A 14,120-nucleotide genomic window follows, 5' to 3' on the forward strand; every position below is an offset into this window, starting at 1 on the left:
AAACCAAGCATAAGAGAGGAACAGAGAAGAGAGTTAAGTCGGTTCCTCTCTGTTCCTCCGTTCCCCTTCGCGCCACTTGTGCACTTCTTCTACGGTGTGCTCTCGAGTCGACTGGGGGTTAATGCACTCCTAGAGCAAGGCATAACCTTAGCCAGGGCCCTGCAGAAGCGCGGGAATCTCGGCAATGTCGGATACGCCGTGCAACGCGACTGCAATTTTAGTTTACGGAATCGGTATGGTTCAATAATCGCGGTACCGGAAGATATCGGTAAAAGAGGACCCTCGACCATTCTGCAACTGGCCCGACACTTGATAGAAATTTCATTAACTTACTTTCAAGATACTCGCAACATTCGAAGTCGGAATAGTTGCTTCTTATATCTCAGTATTTCGAAGGTAAAGAAAGTATAGTCGTACGAAGTAAATTTATTCCACGATTCTTTCCTACCTTTCTTACAAGAGGACATCCTAAACGTCGCGTTTCCTCTTCGATGATGGAATTGAACAAGTAGAATTTCTTTCAAGTGTCGCTCGTTCTTCTGCGGCGACCAGATACGAGCTTGAAAAATGCACCGACGACGGTCATCGAGATTCGTGGACGCGAAACCTTGGGGCTCATTGTCTACGAGCGATAATTGGATGTACTTGGCTACACAGTATCACGGTCTCCGCGTGTATGTGCGCGTGCATGCCATGCTAGGCTAGAGAGCGAATAGTTTATCTCTCGTTCCTATCGATCTGTCTCGCTCTTTAGCGCTAGACGATAGAGTATAGAGGTGTACGACGGTCCAGGGCCGACTAGACGACCGCCTTGGAGGCGTAATGACGATCGTAGAAACTCTCGAGGCCGGTCCACACACGAGGTTCGAGAGAGTTTTATGAATGCGCGAACGTGATAGGAGATTCGAAGAAAGACAGACAGACACGCATCGATATCGTACAGGTATCGAGTTTTAACGCTACTCTAACGTTACTACGATCCAAGAAGCCGAACAATGATAACGATAATCCACCAGATAAATTCGGGTGGATTCTTTTTTCTTTTTCGTCCGCCGACGCGTTGACATTTCCCGCCTTTTCCGCGAATTTGACGGGAAGTCATCGTCGCGCACGAATTTCCGTGTTCCTTACGAAGAAGTCGTTCCCAATCATTTTATTTCAACCGAGGCCGTCACGTTTCCTTAATTATATTATTCCAATCGACGCGTTCACCGCGATTTAAACTACGGAATTCATCCGGTCCCGGCAATTATTTAATTTCGTTCAAGGCGTTCGATTTCCCTCGATTTCGCAACCAGTCAACAACGTGTCGCATCCAAAATATTTACCTAAGAACAACCACGTCGATACTCCGGTGTTTTAACAGCGTTGCAAAACGATTTGCAGTCCATAAACAAAGCAAGGACGAAGAAGCAAAATGAAACGAAACCGAGAGACCTCGGGGAAAATTCCAGATCGCGGTCTGTCCTCGAATTTAAACGATAATGAGCAAAGAATGGGAGATTAACGCGTACTATGAACCAACAGTAAACTTCATTGTTAAACGAAACGTCGATCATTATCTAGACTCGGCTATTCTATGAGAAACCGTTCTTCTATAAACTTAGTTGCAATCTCCGGTTCTCGAATACGATAATATTCGCCTATGCCTCGAAACGAAACAAACAGTACCGAAAGTTTCATACGTTTCGCGAAAATGACCGTCGGTAAACAATGATTTCTGTCCGAAACGATTGATTTATGCAGAAAACATGACGCAAATCAGAGAACCTTCGTCGCTCGCCAGAAATTTGGCGCGAAAGTTGGTCCTTTAATAAATCGAACGCAACAACGTTCGTGAGAAAACGAAGGAAATGATTTCCTCGCGCGTAAGTCGCGTCCATTGAAACGAGCCAAAATCAACGGGAATCGCGATCGGCAATTGATTTCGAAAATTGAACTTCGCGGAGATGATCGCGCGTGGGCATCTGTCCACGTAAACGCGTGCAAAAACACGCACACGTGTTTGGTTCGCGGGGCGAGGTGTTGAAAATAACCTCTTAAACGTCCCTGACGAGGCGGGAATGTTGAGTTAGCCGCGAATACTGTGTTAGCTGGTTGATTTGCACTTCCTAGTCGCGGCTCGTACGCACCAGCAACGCGTACACACACGAATATGCATTCTCTAAGCGACGAGAACGCATACAGCCAGGTGAAACGTATTCGTACGATGCAAGGTTCTCTGTGTCCGGTGTAAAACTAACAATAATAATAAGGTTGAGTCACGTATGGGGCCTTCGAGAGCAAAGAAGGGCCTTGATTTGTGCCCCGGGCAAGGCAAAGATCTCTTTCTCTCTCTTCCATTCTCTGTCAGCCGATCGTTTCTCCTCTGGCTCGATTCGACGTGCTTTTTCGGTGCTAACTACGCGAACGGATATCTACGTCACATAGAAACCCACACTCGAGGGCAAGCTGACCGTAAAACGGTCGTTGAAATCAACACAGAGACGATCTTACGAATCGTCCACGAATAATTGATAAGCGACCTTGCGATTTAATCTATTATTTGGTACTGATTTTCATCGGAACATTGGAAAATTATAGTCTTCCCCTTTTTTATCGCGTGGGACGGTGTTTGATCTATAAAGACACGTTTTACAATCCGCGTCTACTCGAACAACGGGCCTGACAATAGCACGCGCGAAACGCCGTCACCTCGGTTGATTGGCCGACAATCGACCAGCAACTCGAACGATTAGGTGCTTCGATCAATCTTCGAATTTGAACAGCTTTTGGAAATATTCGAACGTTCATCAAGAGTCGAAAGGAAGGTCATTCACATCGGGGGACCATCTTATTTATTACCAATTAATTGGTAGTACCGGTTAATTACGATCAATTCATTTATTTCATATCTTACCTTGGCGATAGGTTGGATTTATTTTCAGAAATGGAAATTTTATCGATGACAGTCAGATCGATTGAAAAATTCGCAGCCTCATCTAACGACTTCATCCAACACGAACCAATGACAAAATGTTCTCTGTGTTGTGATAATTACTATGTTTACGCGGTATCGTAGAGACAAGCGCGATCCAGAGCAACGTTTTACACGCGATTATGTAAAATATACACGATGAGTGTTAAACAGTACACTTTTTCAATTATTCTCTTTGACTGGATACGAGTACAAAGATCAATTATACTGCTTTTTAGCGAAGCAACGTTTTCTAACTGCATGTACAGGATTCCAGGTAAGAAGCTACGAGTTACTTAGGGATAACGGCGCGAAACATGCATATTCATACTGGAAATAAATAGAACTTGGTATACGATCCTGGTCCCAGTTACATTTAAAAATAGCCCGTCGCTTCTGATATAACTTTTTCATTATGAAACCGATACATATTGTCGCCTCTGCAACCCGTTTCCGTGCACCGTTGAAACCGGTTCAGCTTGTAAGATCTCTGTGAAACGATCTCGTCACACATTCTCTCGTTTATTCGAAATTCGATGATCCTTATCAAATATTCGACGAATAAGAAGAAAAATCAAACGATGATCTGTTAACCCGGATCGTGCCGGGTGCTTATCATTCGCGTTCCTTCGTCAGAGAAACGTTTATCAGAATCCCACCCACGCTTTTCGCCGATTTATTTCCGCCTTTGGACATTTAGACGTTTACTGGCACATATTCTCGTCGCGAGTTAATATCTGCCATTCAATTCCAGACGAATGAATGAAAGCTTCGACTCCGATAAACGCATCGTACAGGGAATTTCAAAAGTGATAATCCCGCGAAGTCACGGAAACCGAAAGAGAAATTCGCGTGAAATTTTTTCAAGTGAATGGTACAACCATCTCGCTCGACGTAATGTTGGCTTGAACGATGCGATACAAGACACTCTCTACCCTTTTGGCAAGATTCTTCAAGACGAGAATAATTTAAGCCTGCACGTGTTGCATAACGAACTCGAGGGAAAATAAAATCACGAACAAACAAAGGAAAAACCGTGATTCTCGGCAAACAGGTCTCTACTCTTCCTTTGTATTCGAGGTAGAATAGATAAGAGAGAAGCACGTGCGTCGAGATACAAATCCACGTGGTACCACGCGATCTTTTCTAACAATTAAATTGTAAATTTTAATCACTCCTAAGGAGCGAATCAAGTTGACGGCCTAGCCGCGTGAAAGCGATGATTTATCAACCGTCTGCATCGTTGCAACTTTTATTTTCTTTCAGATGTTCGTTCGAATCTCACAACTTCCCGCGCCGATAATGCAATCGTACGAACAACTCGACGCTGAACGAAATGCACGATTGTGTACCTTAATCGTACATTCTACTGTTTTGAAGGTAAACCGTTTCTCAAGGCGAGGCTAAACTCAACCGACGAATAATTGTTTAATCGACGCAGCAATAACATTTGATTCAGCATTATTCTTGCCTCGCGCACCGATCGTGAAGAGAAACGAAACGGAGAACTGGCCGTGCTAAAGACACCGTCTTAAATGCTTTTTCTTTTTAATTGGACGACTGAAGCAATACAATTGTAAACTGGCGTGTTTATTATATTGAAAGAGGCCTTTACAAAACGATCACCAGTTGTTATTCGGCTAAATAAAAGACTTACACGTACTGCAAAGGTAAAAAAATGGCAGGAGTAGAACGAAGATTGCTTCGATCTGAGGAAAGAATTTTCGTTTTACCCTGACTTTTCGTTACCCTTGACCATGACCGCGTTTTTCATGGTCTCTAAGGGGCGAGGAACACACCCATCAGGGAGAGGATCGCTATGGGTGTTACGTCAACCGAGCAGGGTCTCCGGTGCCCTGCTCGAGAAAGGTTACGACCAATCTACAACGTGTCCGCGAGACTCCAAGGTTGTACCGTGTGCTACGTGGGAAGCAGGGGCGAAATTATTCGGAAAACGCGTGTGGTAGGTGGACGTTTGAGTAGGGGACCAGGTAGAAGGAGAAGAGGACCAGCACCTCGAACCCCCTCCTCTATGCTTGCCAATATACCTGAGAGAGTCAAGGCTCTGGCCCAATTCGAGTTCGTAGACCTAGGCCAGACACTTCCAGCAACGAATCCCGTACCAGAACATGCCTCTCCTATTCTACCTTTGTTCCTATATGCTGAAACTACTACTTGACATTGTGACTAAACAGGGATAGTTTGGATATGATAATACGATTCTGAGAATGATGCTTCGAAAAGTCTTAAAGCGAGTGTAGAAAGGTTTGACCTACGCGGATTCTTCAGCTTCGGCTGTAAGGTCATTTACTTTTACCAGGCTACCTTCAAGGCTCGTGTATCCCATCGTTCTTAGGGCTTGAGAAGACATAATGTTCGCAATACAAAGATGCAGACGAGGGATCTATCGGCAGGCTGTTTGAAAACACAAAAGAAATGCACTTACGGATGTAATTGATTCGAAACAAGACGTTATCCGCGGATCATTTCCTTGGCAGACATCTGCTAGATAAGAAAACGTTTGAAAGATTATAATGAACTAGTCAGGTCGGATAATACTTGCAATAAGCACGTGCAAAATCTGTTTTATGTGGAACTTTGGAATAAGATAATTTTTATGTGGAAAAATAATACTTGGAACGAATTTATTTCAAATGAATTTCATTCCATGTCACTTGTATCTTCATTTTATTATCCGACTTGACCCGAAATAGTCGGGCTACCCAACTGCACCCATGCATCGGACACCCGCCCGATTTTTTCCGAGCCCGTAATATCGGGTACATCTCTATAACGAACGCATACGATGCACAGGCTCGTTCAAAAGATATCCTATAAAAGAGATCATTATTTTTGGATGTCGCGTATGTATAACAAACTCGCGCGGCCGAGTTGCGCGAAAACGTAAACACAGATGCAGACCTCGCTCTTGAAAGCCAGACACGTTACATACATTGCGATCTTATCGAATCGGTAATTGCTGTCATACGAAAACAAAAAATTATAGAGACAAAAGGTGGATCGAGGCGAGAAGAGACGTAGCGATCCATTTAATCCTTCACGATGCACCAACGGTGCAATGCAAATGCAAGAAAAATGCATCGCGCTAACGTCGATCGACGCGATAGAAACGGGCACGCGTAGTCGAACGGTGGCCCTAGCGATGCTAGGATACCGATTTTCGTAATTCTACGGCGTTAATTCGCGAAAATATAGGAAGCGCGGGATACGCAGATCCGCGTATGCACTTGTGCGCGCATTCTCGTGCAGAAATAAGACGCAACTATATTTCGTCCAAGTATTTTCAGCCTAGGCCAACCTTCGGGGTCCTCGTGCCATCTGTCTTCCTCTTACTTTTATTTCCTCCCTCTATCTTTCCTCCCACTAGATTCTTACGCTTGGCTACAACTCAGAACACACTTCGTGACTCTTTAATATAGTTAAGAGGTTTATAGTAACCCGCGTTTCGCCTTCCCCGTCTCCCTCTAATCTATCTGTAATTCTCTAATACGACTGCTTGTTACGTGGCGACCTTCGTAACACCCAGGGCCGAGGGCCAAAACCGTCTGCGGTGTGTTTAGTATCGCGCCGGTATACGTACGATAAATATTGAGATGCCGCGCTTCAGCCGGCTGAAGCTATAAGGGCCCTGTAACCTCGCGCCCCATATAAACCAACGTCCCTGAAGTTTGGTAACCCACGTGGAGCTCTTCGCTATTCTCCTCTCACCTTTCAGCGAACGTTTACGCGAACTTGGACATATTTACGAATAATTTTTCGTTACGATTAAATATTTAATTTCCCTTGCTCCCGTGTGAATTCAATTCACCTTCCTGTCTATCACCCTCTTTAACACGAAACTAACGTATTCATGAGAAAGATAAGGATCTATGCGTGCATCGACAATGTTGCATCGCTCGATACGGTTATGATAATTTTATATAATCGATAGAATAGTAACGCGAGCTACAACTGCGCTAAGGAAGAGAAGGTGGGAGAAATGAAGATAGAAAGAGAGGTATCGATTCGTAAAACGCTATTTACAATTGCGTTCATAAAGTGACGCAGAAAACCGAGCATACACCATAGAATTTAATCGTTTTTATGTAAACCGATATCTCGTGGTACACCGAACCATAATGCGTGATCACTTCCTTGATCGTATGCGATTACCGTCCGGTTGCTTATTTTCACCCCGGTCGAGTACTGCCACCGCCACCACCACCATCGCCATCACCATCACCACTTGGCGAGATTCGCTTTTACCCGGTGAAAAGATTCCGTTAGGTAATCCCACACAATCCGTCATTCGATCGCAACGCTTTCGTTTAAATCGCTATTTATTGCATCGCCTCTAATGCTTTGTCGAAGGAAATCGTGTAGGTGGCGTACGGACGCCTTTGAATCTACCGCCATTTTCGTTTATACATATACAAATCGGGCAATTAATTTAATCTCCTTTCCCCAGATTGTTCGAAAGTATCGATATTGATTTCCCTTACCTTTGCGTACCGGTTCAAGATAGCCGATGGGGATACGCGGAAACGCGGGTAATACGGGTCGGAGGACGTTCTCCGTTTCTGCACACCGGTTTCTTCCGCACACACTCTACTACCGACAGTTCTGAATCCTCGGTTCCTCTTTCACTTCGATACAAACTCCACTGCTTACGACTCACCGAAAACGTAAACAAACGCGTCCACAATGACCGGCAACTATCGTATCAACAAAGAATCGAAACGGCAGGAGATAAGATAGAACCGAAAAAAAGAAAGGAATGCGTGTCCAAGAGAGCAGATCCCGTCGCACGCGATTCGCGGTTGCGCGCGCCGACCGATGCGCCAAACGATGCACTCGCGTTTGTCTTCAACTATCGTTGAAAATGTTTCGCCTTTCATCCGATAGCGACGATTCTCCACATATGCACCCGTGCACAATTAGTCCGGTACGAAACGTTTCTTGTTCCGTAACACACCAATAGACACCACAAAGCCTAATTGAACGTCCGATCGGTAAGATTTCGCGGTACTGACTGAGTGACTCGAGTGACGCGCAGTCTCGTGTCGCGAGCTACTCGACCGCGGGAAATTCAGGAAGCTCCGCTAAACTAATCCCGCTTCCCGCGATTATGTTCGCGATTCGTTTCACGATTTCGGGTGCTGTCCGTTCTTCCTCGTCCGATATTCGATTACCGCGGTCGTGGGGCGGGGAGGGGTCGTCGACGAACGGATTAGAAGAGGAGGAATCACCGGTAGACGTAGAAGGAACGAACGAGTCTTTGGCCGAAGCGCGAAGGAACACTGAACGTAATGCGCGAGCGGCGAAGCACGGTTTGCCTAGCCTAGCCGCCACTAAACGCCACTATCCTAGGTTAGACACGCTCGCGACACTCTCCCTCCCTCTTCACCCTCTCTATCCCACTCCAACGAGCTCGCGCTTCTTCCTCTGTCGCGCTCGCGTGCTCTTACCGTCGGATCTATCCTCCTCCCGCCTCGCCGTCTTCCCTCTTCCTCGCACTCGACGGATCTATGTACATAGAGTACGGGGGGTACACACGCCGTGTGGATTCGGAGCGGTACCACAGTGGGGGCACGTAAGGCCATAGCCACGGCCACCGAGTCGCACACCAACGTAAACGAGCAGCAAGCGCATACGTAGACGTGAATACTGGTACATTGGCACGTATACACGTGCCGGTTCGCGGTAACACACTCGCGCAACCGCCTTGGTCGCTTCGTTTCTCGCGTGCGCGTGCGCGAGCGCACCGTTCCGTTCCGTTCCGTTCCGTTTCGGAGCCGTAAGAACGGGTTAGCGTGTATCGTCCGTATTGCTTGTCGCGCGGAACCATTTCATGGGACTATTTTATATTATAGGCGAAATCGCGAACATCGACTTTAACGAGGAAACCTTGTTTCGCGATCAATTATACAGAACTGGAACCGTTTCATTCTGATAAGTTTTTGGTACGATCTAGTCGGCGTCTGTGTTACGCGAGTCAGATTAGACCGTACGAGTATGAATTATGGATACGAGGTAAATATGTTTGCACAGTTGTAAAAAACTAACTATTTTTAAACGAACCCGTTCTTATTTGCTGGATAATCGGGTCATTTACCTTAGACTTTGTACGTAATTTGTTCTATATTCGAAAGAGGTATTCTAGTCGGTGCACATATGTATATCCCGGGAATGTACGTCTTCATGAACCGCGAGGGTGTACGATAATGTAACCAACCGTGCGAGTGAATGCAATAAGGGACAATGTGTCCCTTCGTCGATGTCTCGTTCGGTAAGCGTTGGTCAGAACGCGCTGGCATTCAAACGACTATTTACGCGTCTTGTTATTGCGACGAACAGCACACGCGCAGCTTAACTCTATCGAAATCCCGTTGAAAAAAATCAGACAAAGCCGCAAATCGTCCTTCGCGTACCGATGAAGATAGCTTCGCGATACTTGCCGCAAAACTCTGACGCGTCTCGGTTCGCGAACGCGGTGAATTGAAATTTCTACGTTTTCCAAACGCGGGACGAATTTAGATCGTAACGGAAATGCGATCCAAAGGACGCGATCGCCTCGTTATCGTAGACAAACACGATGCACGAGTGAACGTTAGATTAGAAGGCTATTAATGACCCGTTCGCGTCGACGCGATACGAATGCGCTCGCTCTGCGATGCATTTATCACTGCGCTATGCAAATTACGATGATTAATGTTGAAACGTCAAGAGTTTCCATTTCGCCGAAACTTTGGAAACTTGCAACTTTTCAGTAGTTAAAATTATGTAATCCCTCGTTTAACCACCATGTCTAACATTTATAAATGATAAATAGCACGGTTAAATTAGACTAATAGCAGTGGAAGTTGGACAGATCGTGTACGGTAGGGCCGAAGGGTGAATCGAGTAGTACAGGTCCGAGTTTGGTCAGACAGGCAGCGTTTGATCCCAGCCGTTCACCGGTTTGGCTTATAACTCGACGACTGCCACGGATGGCAGACTCGATTTCCGAGACTTTCTAACGAAAGTGCAAGTCTTTTCTTCTAACCGGCTACCGTGCAACGCAACCGTCCTCGGCAAGACTTTCGCGCGTTTTCCGTGGTTTCCCAGCGAGGACGAAAACGTCGAACGCTTCCTGGCTGACTCACCGTTGCGTCTCTTGTTAGAAATATCTCGATGGTCTTTGATTCGAACAAAAAAGCACAAAGAACCGTTTTAATTGCGTTCCTTTGTGCCCGCGTAGCTATCTTTCGTAGAATTATTTAATTAGACAAATAATCTAGAAAAGGTTTCACAATCTAAAACGTCGATTAACCTTCCGTTAATGTATCAGCACCGATACAGAATATTAATTAGAATTCGAACAGTTAAATGAAAACGGAAAATTGAATAGAGGAAGTTGTACAGATTGAGTTCGACCTTCGTATCGATTCGTGGATCCCAAGCAAAAGGTTTTCTAACATTTAAACGTACAGAGGTGGCTGCCTGCGGCACACAGTCAAGGTCTCAGCTCGTCGACTTTGCCGTGACATAAATATTCGGGGGCCTTTTCGGGCCCACGTTCGACGAACAGAGAACGCGTGAACTTGACAAGTCGAAAGCTGAAGAGAGGGACAAAGAGCAACGAGAAAAAGAGACGGGTGTTGCTTGTAATCGTCCATCGGGAATGGACGACCCTGAGAACCACGAGATTAAGCCATCATCGTCATTCTCGAAAGGAAACATTCTCTCTTCGCCTATCTTAGCTCGCCTTCTATTCAGGAAAAAAAACGAGGGTCATTTAATAATTACACGAAATCGAAAGGGTAAGACAATTTTTAAGGGGGGTTTCCCTGAAAACCTGAACGAATGTAAAAAGAATCATGGTGCTCGGTTCGCTTACTGATTAAAACCACAGCACGCCTAAAGCGCACACATACCTCGTTATTTATGCTTCGTACACTAGGACTTAATAAACTTTCACTGGCCTCTCACTGACTTTACCAGCTTCGCCCGACTTCTCGTATTTTACCGCGAAACTTGGAGCAACGAAAACGTGAATAACTATACGTGTACAATAACTATAGACACCTATATCTATCTATCTCTAGCTGGCTCGGTTTCCAAGCCGTGAATTTGGTAGCCTCTGTACTCCTCCGTCCCTTCGAACGTTTTGACGAGACGCACTTGGTCGCATCCGAAAAGAATTAATGGATTCTAATATATAAATAAATGCACTTCAAAGACTTCGCGTTCCCCCGCCTACTTCCGTTTCTCTTCCTCTCATTCCTCAGACGTGGGACGTTGCCCCATTAGCGAAGCAGATATAAGTGCTTGCGAGAACTCTAGTCAATTTAACGAGGTTAAACAAAAAGAAAAGGAGAAAAAATGAAATCCTCTCTCCCTGGTTCTGACGCCAGAAGTACGCGTACGGCTTCTCTAAACACGAGCACAGAAACGCTTTCGCGTAAAACATTGCCGTTCGTGCGATCACTCTCGCTTTTCACCTGGCCGAGTGACAAAGATTCCGTCCGATAGAGAATTAGATTAAACACGCTTCTTCGAAAGCGCTCGCCAATTCTCTATGCTATTTCTATCGATTCGATTCGATTTACCGCCGCTTTATTCTTTCTTCTTTCATATCAGCCGTCCAGGAGAAAGTATATTACAGAAGATTTTAACTTCGGAGCTAGTGAATTCATCAGCAAGGCTAGCTATGTTTTCCCAGTTTCAATATTTTACCGATCGCTCGTGGTACTAGGCTTAAATGTAAGACACCGGTTCACCGAGTGACTCTCACTTTTTACCTTCCCGAAACCGAGTTACGATCGCACCTCTCTGCTCGATTTGGCCCCTGCGAACGGTTCGAACGACCGAGACCCTGCGGTGTTAACGCACCAATAGTAGGCCAGTGTCAGTCAACGACATCGTTTTGATGGTTACCCAGCAGATTCGAAGCCTGAAAAAGGCGGCTGTGACTATCGAATGGCGCACGGGGCCACTGGCCAATATTCGGGCCAATGTTAACGCTGCCCTCTGCGTGTACGCCGATTGCCTAATACCGTCTCGACATATGTACCCGATAATCAGAGTCACACGAGAACGAGCTTTCCTCTACGAAACGTGTTACTCAATCTTCTATCTAACGATCGCTGCCGTACGATTTTGCCTAATTACTCGATTCTAGTATCGAAACTAAAGATTATTTAATTGACTTGCAATGCTAATACGACACTTTGAAAACCTCGGTCTGATTATCTCTCTGATAAACCACGAAGTAAACTAGGCATAAGGCTTAACGACTTCCCTCACCTTCTGCGTGGAAAATAATCAAGTCAAGATGAAAGCGTGTTAGCGTTCAATGAGGCGAGTTCGTGAGCAAAGTCGATTCAATTTGAACGAACCGTTTCACGATCGCGGAAGAGGATGAGTTGTTCAGCTCTGCGTTTCGCATTTCCAAGTAAAATTATCTAACTCGATCGTACGAGCGGCGTGGATTCGAGACTTTCAAAATCTCGTTCTTGGCACTCGATCTACCTGCTCGATGACTTGTAACCATGGTCCTTGACAATTCGCACGTGCCATTGTGCTTTCTCATAGCTGGCTTCGGCCAATTTGCATTATAACTTCTCTTTCTAATAATACACCATCGTTTTTCGAACGTTTGCGAACGCACCAACTTTGATCGATCATGGAGCACCCGATAAACGGTATTTCTTTTTCGTTCAGACGAATAACGAGACAAGAATTGACTCGCGTTCGTTCGCTTTTAATGGCCGTGTGCCTGGTGACCCGTGGTGTAAACTAAACCCACCGGAGAAAGTTGCCAGATACTTTCTCGTAGCTCTGTTGCCTCTTGCACGCTGCTCGATGCAGTCATTTTTAAACAGTTCCCGCTTCGTATCGATACGAGTATTCGTCCGATTTGATCGGTAACGTTAAAACGTTCGAAACAGATAAATTCGTATTAGAAATTTTACACTTTTCTCCGTTCAACGAACAGATAAAGGAACAGAAACTTGAAATTTATATACCGGCTGGCAATAGTTATAGTTAACCTGTATATATGCGTGGAATAACTTGCATATTTTAGAGAGAAAACAATTTTGTTTTGTAGAAAGTTTTCTTCGCCTATGAGATATCAATGCACGAATGGAGATATTTAATTACCGAATGTTTGAGAACTTTTTCTGAAGCGGTTCATAATTCATGGGATCTTTCAAGATGAAACGAAATAAAAGTTTGACGAATCAGCTAGGAGGTTTTCGTTCAGACGACTGCGGCAGTAATATCACAATGAATTGTATGGATGTTAGAATGGATCAAGAGAGTTGGATAAAAATGTCGAACCATTCTTGGCCAGTGTTACGAGCTCAAGACATTCAGCCGCTTCGCGGACCAGCGAGTTGATTTACTCGTTCGAGGGAACGAACTCGCCCGCGCTTCCATACATACACGCGTCTATACACACACCATCGCCTCCTCTTCAGAAAGGTATAGCCGTGGCTCTCTCTATGTATAAACCGAGCTATTATACTCGCAGGTACATCGCTCGCATAGTCGTCGAAGGAAAATCTTGGTCCTCCTACGCCTGTTCGTTAACTATTCATGCGAACACCACGGATAACCCGCGGTCGACCGTGATGAATTGGAAGTTACACGGTTCGCGATGAAAATAAAAATTATTTAGTCAGCCTCCAGGCGAATAACTCATCCGTTTCGACCGTTCTATTTAAGATAAACCGCCATGGACTCGGTTAACTCATGATAATGAGCAAATTCCAACAGCTATGCACCGGAGGGTGGACAATTAATAAATCATCGAAACGATTCGCGTTTCTTACTCCATCGAGGAAGTAAAATTAACACTCTTCTACGGTATAAGAAAGCGAATATACAGAACGGTTGAATGCTATTCAATTCTTCCGTCGGTTCTTCTAAACAGAGTGAAGCAAGATTTTCGTGGATGCATCTTGGTGGATGCAACCAACCGTGACGTAGCTTTCATGCAGCAAACCCTGTGACGTCACTCATTCGATGACGTGTGGTCAACCGCGGTCAATGCACCAGGCCGACGTTTCTTGCAGGGCACTATAATGCTCGGTTCACTGGCATCCTCGATGTGTGCGTTTATATACGTGCACATAGCTGCACCGTGGTGCATGTACGCGCGTTACACCGCAAAATA

The 14,120-nt window shown here is 45.3% G+C and overlaps 1 protein-coding gene across 3 annotated transcripts in view; it reads right to left on the bottom strand.

The window, feature by feature from the left end:
- LOC114873262 (ecdysone-induced protein 74EF) overlaps positions 1–14,120 on the bottom strand; it is a 109,785-nt gene that overhangs the window by 90,107 nt on the left and 5,558 nt on the right. For 2 of the 3 annotated variants that reach the window (XM_029181425.2, XM_029181421.2), the window contains exon 1: positions 7,459–8,319. The exons of the other annotated variant lie outside the window; for it this stretch is intronic. The gene's annotated coding sequence lies outside the window, so the exon portion shown is untranslated. Of the gene's footprint in view, positions 1–7,458; positions 8,320–14,120 lie in introns of those variants that run through there. 3 annotated transcript variants of the gene reach the window in all.

The sequence above is a fragment of the Osmia bicornis genome, chromosome 12 (genome assembly GCF_907164935.1).
Source record: "Osmia bicornis bicornis chromosome 12, iOsmBic2.1, whole genome shotgun sequence".
NCBI classification, from domain to species: Eukaryota; Metazoa; Arthropoda; class Insecta; order Hymenoptera; family Megachilidae; genus Osmia; species Osmia bicornis.